This window comes from Gossypium hirsutum, chromosome D06 (assembly GCF_007990345.1).
Source record: "Gossypium hirsutum isolate 1008001.06 chromosome D06, Gossypium_hirsutum_v2.1, whole genome shotgun sequence".
Taxonomy (NCBI): Eukaryota; Viridiplantae; Streptophyta; class Magnoliopsida; order Malvales; family Malvaceae; genus Gossypium; species Gossypium hirsutum.
Window position 1 is genome coordinate 12492875 of NC_053442.1, and position 8204 is coordinate 12501078.

The 8204-nt window shown below is 33.1% G+C and overlaps 1 long non-coding RNA gene across 8 annotated transcripts; it reads right to left on the minus strand.

Moving 5' to 3' along the window:
- LOC107901153 (uncharacterized) lies at window positions 1-5890 on the minus strand. Of its 8 annotated transcripts, none has more exons than XR_001685151.2 (7): window positions 5604-5889; window positions 3420-3497; window positions 3223-3272; window positions 2411-3019; window positions 2236-2328; window positions 1959-2007; window positions 1-405 (listed from the first exon to the last, which is right to left on the minus strand). It is a non-coding gene; the product is annotated as an uncharacterized lncRNA (long non-coding RNA). The 8 variants fall into 8 exon arrangements; XR_001685148.2 differs by adding an exon at window positions 5015-5142 and having other exon boundaries at window positions 2411-3272; window positions 5604-5880; XR_001685152.2 differs by having other exon boundaries at window positions 3165-3272; window positions 5604-5878.
- Window positions 5891-8204: the final 2314 nt, after the last annotated feature.

Here is an 8204-nt window from a genome sequence, read left to right on the forward strand (position 1 = left end):
TAAAGTAGAGTCATTTAAAGCTTTCAAGTATCAAGCAAACAATTTCTGTTTTACAGTCCAAAACCAAAGCCAAATTCTAGTTCACCAAAAGGCTTTTCCAGGAGCTCCACACTATTTTGATGACAACAGGCTGACCAAATTTATAAAAAAATGCGTTACATCAACATGATTCCTCAAGGAAGCATGAATTTGAGTCTCATCTGATACTACCAAGATAGTTACGAAGCAAGTAGAAATTGAGTCTCATCTAAGACTGCATAGATTTTCATCATATTACATAAATTAAGAAGTAAACTGAATTTCCTCAAATGCACTGCATCAAATCTATATGCTAAGCTGTAGAAGTCAGCATGATGTAGTTATGGTCCCATTGACATATTCTGCTCATGTCTCCCTTCAGAAAAGCTTCAACATATAAACATATAGGCATCAAAATGACAATGTAGAACGTTAATTCTATTGATAAGCTTCTAAAAATCCTATCCAAAATTGTAACCACCATAGTTCAAGGAGCTAAACTTTAGTGCAGCATTCAAACGAAACACCAGAGCTTTTTTGGGTGCTTTTAGAGAGCACTTCTGAAATAGAGGAAGATATCATCTAACTTTCAAAAGAGAATTGTATAGCATGGAAACATTCCTCATCCCATCATTGTACTAATGGCTGGTATATTAGGTAAAAAGTCAATCTTTAGTTAATATAATATGAGATTTAGTTTACAAATATCAGAAACATTTGAACAATGATAAAGCATTTCAAAATTCTTTTGGGTTGGTACGATTCAGGAATGTATCCCACTTAAAGAATGATTATTCAAAAACACAAACACTTGATCATGATACCATAACATCAAGAGGTAGCTTCTTTTGAAAGTAACAACAGGAAACAAAATATAAAATTGAAGATGCCCACTTAAGCAGGAACCTTACTATCAGCATGTAGAATAAATTTGAAGCTAGAAAGTCTAAAACAACCAAGTTGGAAGTATGAGACCAATATATAGATAAATCAACAAGATATTAATAGCCTACCCCTTGATACAAGCTTCCAACCTCAAATCACAGTATCACGAACATAAAACTAGTAATATGCCAACCACACAGACCCTTCTGTCAAAAAACTATATTACACTTCTCAAGCAAAATCCTACTGACAAACTAAATAAGAACCCACACACAAAAGATTCAATCAAGATCCAGATCTCTTTTCTAGTGTATGCTAGCCTGCTCCATTAGAACTAAAACATCTCATCCTGTTGGCGATCCTTCATACAGACAGGTGACAGCATCTAGGGTTCCTCAAACAATGTGATATCTCACACCGGGTAAATCCTTGACCCTCCCCCTCTCTTATTAAGACTATAGAATCATCCTAAAGCTCAACTTGGTGCTGAGCTTTTGGCGGCAGTAATCATCCTAAAGCTCATGATAAAGAAAAATGTTGGCAAGTTTATTTGTGCTGGCATTACCAGCCTCAATGAAGGGTACACTGTAGACTACTAAACTAGTTGAAACAAGAAACCCGAACTTAAAACATTTCTACAATTTGACATCTGTTTTACATTTCACTGACCTGATTTTCTCTACCCAGTTCACAGCAGGTGATGCCGGGGTCTCGGATTTTTCTACTGTCTCTAATACGGGAAGATTAGCATTTTTCTTTTGTTTCTCCATTATCTGGCAAGTTGCATAGCGCATAACTTTGCTATGAATTATTGATCTTACTGCTTTCATTCAATCGATTTAAAATGATAAAACATGAACATATAATTTCATCAGTCAAACATGCAATAGAATAAACAAGTAATAGAACCACCTTGAATATATAATTTCATCTGTTCAATCGAACATGCAACAGAAACAGTCAAAGAAAAGCCCAATGGAAATCGTAAGAAAAGAATCAAAATTAGGAGAACAAATATAACAAATATTGCAGATTTGAGGAAAAGCAAAGCTAACCTGTAAAATAAACAAGGAAAGAGTGCGAGCTGCTACTGATGGTAATGACCTGTATATGTATCTGCTGTAGAGTTAGGAGTAGAAAGAAAAGAAAAAATTATCTTCCCTGCCCTAACCCAATAAATCGGTTTTAAGCAAAGAGTGAAAAAACATTTTTCGTTCCTGATAAAATGAAGAGCAGAAACGTAGGAGAAGATGGAGCTGAGGGCAGAAATTGGTTTTAAGTTCCCAAATGTAAGAAGGAAAAATCAATGAAGAAAAGAAGCAAAAAGATTACCGCTGCAATCAATGGAAGGGAAACGTCGGAGAGGATGAAGCTTGATGAGGGCAGAAAAAGATTACCTCCCTTCCCGCTACTGTTTCTCAGTCGCTGCAAGAAGCGGAAGAATGGTGAAGCCCTAAATAAAATGACTGTTCTTACCCGAGAACTGCAAGAAATTGTGAAAACCTACCTTTGGCTGGAAGAAGATGAAGGCAAATCGATTTGACTTGATTTGGGGATATGAAATCGATGGGAAATTTTTGGGGAGAAGAAGGTAGGCTATTTTGGTCTCAAAATGTGAATCAGAAAAAGGTGAATCAGAAAAAGGTGAATAGCTATTCCAAGCTAAAAACCCTGAATACCTATTACAGCTGCTGAGGGAATAAGGATGTAATAGCAAAACTGTGGAATTAGTAAAACGGTGAACCAAACATTGGAATAGGGCTGTAATTACTGTAGCGCGGGAATAGGCAAGGAATGGAATGGCTATTCATGCCAACCAAACATGCTGTAAGTGTAAAAGAACATGGACTTTTATCCCCAACCATGACCAAGGTCATGAAATTCAGCAGAAAACATGGGAGTCCCCCATTGTTTTCAGTCTTCAGAAGTAATGTCACTATAATATGTTCCTTGCCTGGGTAGGGGGATAAGCAATTTTTTGTTAACAATGAAATCACCTAAACTCCCTATTTTCAAACTTGAGGAAAAAAATTCTTGTCGAGTTTAACACAAGAAAGCAATTTTGATTTTCACTTGAACTTAGAGCTAATTGAATCGTAGCTTGGGACATCGATGGCTGCAAAACGTGAAAAAAACCAACAAGTTAATCTAACATGTGTTCCAATAAAAGAACTGAATCCAGTGTTTCGAGTTAAAATAAACTGAGAACTACCACCACACCAGCAAAGGAAAGATATTGAAGTCTATGAGAAGCAACTTACTAGCAGTGTCATATCCCTCGCAATAAAGGAAAGATAAGAACCTTGTAAACAGTCATACCTCTCACCATATGTCGAGACTTGCTTAGCAATGTCTTCTAAAGCAACCATCTGCAGAAAACATCTCATAAGTAAACATCAATTTTTGGCCATTGAGCATGAATCATAATCGAAGGTGTCTACAATAAAAAAGAAAAAGAAAATATAATACTCCGGATTCTAAATTCATCAAAATGGCAGACTTGGTTGATTGTTTACCACGATCTAGATATTTCCAGTCAAATGCAACGAACATCATGAAGAGCATTTCAATAACAAGCCATTGAGTGAATGTTGCTGCAAAGAAAATAATTGCAAAAATAAAGAGCAGCCAACCTTGTCCAGGTGTTGCAACAGAAATAAGCTCCTTGATAGCAACATTAATGGCAGTTGGTACAAAATGAGAACACTGAGTCCAAAAATATATCAAGAGTAGTACTATTATACGGAAATTATCAGAAGATGACTACATAATAAGTGGAAATTTGGAATAATTAAGGATCAAGGAAAAAAAGTGTAACAGGAAGGTAACAAATATGCAGGAAAAACTTAAGCTAAAAAACTTTTCAAATGCAGGCCATTTAACCATGCATATTATTAGCATTAGCAACAGAAAAGATGACTTGCATGAAAATCAGCTAGCAATGATTTGGAGGTGCCAATTGCCATCTAAGAAGAAGTTTCACGTAGGGGTTTTCATTCAGTTAACCGACCTAAAATAGCATTAATCGAATTAACCGACATTCCAAAAATTTTAACCGTTAACCGAACCGAAATTTTTTTAAAAAACATTAACCGAACCGAATTTTTTACGGTTAATTCGGTCGGTTAACCGAATTAACAGAAAATTATATGCTTTTTTATTTTTGGTTAAAAAATAACCGAATTTCCCGAATTACCCGAATTGAATCACTACACAATAAAGAGAATACTTAAATAAAACAAGGAGAATCCTTAAAACATTTCAATAGCAATATAAAAATAATGATTGAATGATTTTTCACAAAATGTCAATATAATTCACATTTTTTAATACAAATAAAAATTTTAAAATTAACCCAAGTATATGAAATACATTCAAACACATGAGTTTTCAACCGAGAACCAAACAATCAATGAAGAAGGTGCAAGGCACTTCTTTTAACAATCGCAATATTTCGGTGTGCGGTATACGCGCCTTAATCAATAACCAACCAAACACCAATGCGCAAAATGCAACAATAACCATACTCCTGGGCACACAAGGCGATCCACATAATACAATAAACAATATGGGGATCCCTATACTCTACAACATGTCGACTATATCCAAAAGATTTCAACACATTTTACTGAGCATTTTTATAATGATAAAAACAATTTATAGACACAATCACAATCAACTTAAATCAATTTCACAAAATAAAATTAAAAAAAGCCATACATTTAAATTAATCAAAATTTAAGGCAATCCTCAATGACCTTTGCTTTCGACAATTCACCCCACTCTCCAGTATTGCTAACTCAACTTAACCGAACAAATGAAACTAATAATAGCATGGATTTCATAAATGTAAAGCATGCACCTTCACAAGCTTATACTCTTAGTGGCAAACTAAAACACTTGTCAAGACAATGAGTTGGAAATGTAACAATAATTTTGAATGGCAACAACAACAGCTTCTAAAGGCAATAACTTTACTAAAGAATTGGTGCGACAAAGGCCTTAATCGGTTCAATAGCAGCCAGGAATAAGGACAACTTGACCATCAAAATAGCGGCAAAGCAAACTATAAGGTAGCAGGTTGCCTTGGTTGAAATGGGCAGCAAATTACCAACAAATGTAGTAGCAGTCAGTGTAGCAGCAATTCAATGTAGCAATTGGCAGTAGCCAATTGGAGAAGCAGGCTACTGAAGCAGATAGCAGCAACGATTGAGCAAGCGATGCAAGGTTGGCTTGCGGCTGGGGTTATGTAAGTAAGGTACGATTGAAGCAAGAGGGTTTGAGAGTATCAATTGCAGGTAAATATCCAGAATACGAAAATTAGTAGCAGTACATAAATAAATGGGCATGTGATTTGAAACCCCAAAGTTAAAAGCTGCAATGCAATTCGAGAACTTGTACACAATAATTCTTATAGCATAAATGAGACCAATTAACATTAAAAAGCAAACAAAACAAAACAAAACCCTAAAATATATCTGCCAGGAATATCAATTAAAAAAAAAGAAAGAAACAACATGATAAAAAAAATAGAAAATGCCAAAATAAACTAAACAATTGCAAATCATTAACCGTGAAAAGTTCTACTAGTTACTAAACATCAAAGTTAACAATCAATTTCTAGAACTAGAGATTCAATAAAGATCCATTGAAGAAATTGGAAAAAAGAAAAACGAAAGGGAAATTAGAAGAAAGCAAACCTGAGTCTGGGTATTGGTGTGGTGGAAGAGAAATGGACAGCAAAAAGGTAAGAAAATGGTGGGTTTTCCCGATTCGACTGAGATTGAGATAGGATTTGTGTTAAGTGAAAGTCGGCTGCTGAGTGCTGAGAACAAGTTCGGTTCTTAGAGAAGAGAAAATAAATTGGGCTGGGTTTAATTTGAAGGAAAAGAAACGACAGAAAGGAAATCCTAGCAATAAAAAGAAAACAAACGTGAAAGCCAAGATGGGAAAAAAATGGGGGAAGTAAGTAAAGTGTGGAACTACAAAAACAATTTTATTTTTATTATTCTTATCCTCTTATCCAAAACAATTTAATTAATATCCAATTTATCAAAAACCCTCTAAAGGCTTAACATATATGTTAAGGAGTTAAAATTGTAAATAAAAAAAATACTTAAAAAGAGAAAATAAATTTCCACATTGTTCACACGTGGACTCAAAACTACCAAACACCTAGTTATTAGGGGTGAGCAAAACTCGATTCGACTCGAAAAAATTGAAAAAAAATTCGAATTTCGAGTTAAACGAATCGAGTTATTCGAGTTAATCGAGTTATTCGAATCAACTTGAATTTTTTTTCAAATTTCTAGTTCGAATCGAGTTAAGTTTTCGAATTCGAATAACTCGAATAATTCGAATATCAAACTATAATATTTTACATTTTTACCCTAAACTCCCAAACTTTTTTACTTTTCCCTAAAAACTTTTACCCCTTCCCACTTTCCCCCCAAAACTTTTACTCCTCTCCCCTCCCAACCCTCAATCTAACCAAAATCCATTTCCCACCAAAATTTTACTCTCCCATTTATTTTTTCTCAAAATTTTACTCCCAAAAACCCTCAAAACCTTTTATTTTCTCCCAAAATTTTTACTCCCTCTCACTTTTCTCCTAAAACTTTTATTCTCTTCCCATCCCACCTCCCATCTATCCCAAACCCTCCCCCTCCAATTTTTTTTTAATATTTTCCCTCCAAAATTTTACTCCCCTATTTACTTTCCCTCAAACTTTTATTCCCCAAAACTTTTTATTTTTTCCCTAAACTTTTACTTCCCACCCTTTACTCTCAAATAAAAAATCAAAATATCCAAAAAAAAATTCACTAAACATAAATAATAATAATTTTATTTATATCTACTATTTATATTATTAAATTAAATTTTACATTTTATATTATTTATATTATTGACTTGTTTAGTCATATTGAATATTTATATTAAAATTGAATTATTAATTATGCCATAAAATATTCGTGTTAAAATTTTATATTGGTATCAATTTCACATTTTATTTTTAAAATAATTTTTATTAAAAAATCATATTTTTACATTTAATATATTTTTTAATTCTAAAATACATAGTGACAATAATCTGAAGATAATTGAAACAACTAAGCAAGCAAAGAAGCTAATCAGTATATAAAAAAATTAATAAATAAATTATGAAGTGATGAAAGTTAATAAAAAATTTGATTAAGGTGGACAAATTTTATTACGATGGGTGACAATGGTTACAAGGACCCAAAATTATTTTTTAAAATTTAACTCGAACAAATATATTCAATTCGATTCGATTCGAATTCCATCTCACTCGACTCGATTCGAGAAAACTTCAAATAAAGTTAGGATGATAAAATGAGATTCGAAAACTCGATTAACTCGAAAATTTTCGATTCGATTCGATCGAATGCTCACCCCTACTAGCTATTAACCTAGATGGTTTATTTTGGCACTAAAACACAAAAATTAACTTAACAGTCCCCCCTAACCGCTGACCCAACCAACTAACTTTAATAATTCTAACCCAATTCCGGGGCGTTACATAGGCCGTTTAACTCACTAACTTGCACCCTAAGGAAATTATCAGATGATACACGATTGTGTCGCCAGGTCATATATTTCAATCCTAATCTCACTGATTTACTGTACAAAAATTTAGACTTAAAATTTTGGTTTGGGTAAAAAAAAATAAAGCCCATTTAAAAATGGGTCGAGCCTCAAGTAAGCTTTTTTTTGCCCAAACCCGACCCGACCTAAATTTGCAAAAAAAAGTTATTGTTATTTTGTCACTGTTTTCCTGTCATTTCACTATTATATTACTATGTATTATTGTTTGGATATTGTATTAGTATTGTTTTATTGTTAATTTTATTACTATTTTATTTTTAGAGGCACTTATCTTAGTGCTATTTAAATATAAAGACTTCTTTTTAATTTACTTTCAATTTGTTGATAAACATTTATTTTTTATTTTTTAATATATTTGATTTATTATATTTTTTAAATCTATTTATATATATAATAATACGGGCGGATCGAGTTTTAACTTTTTTTATCCAGACCAAGTTTGAACAAAAATTTAAGCCTATTTTTGGTATCAAGTCGAGCTGGGTTGGGCTTATAAAACAGGCCTAAAATTTTGTTATAATCTGTCCCATAATCACCTCTAATGCAGATCAAGTCAAACTCAAATTCTTTTAAACTTATTTGAGTTAAATTTGGGTAGAAAAGTAACTTTACGCTTTGAGTAAAGTCAAGTTTAGTCAAATAACATGCTATATTTTATTTAATCTCGACCCACG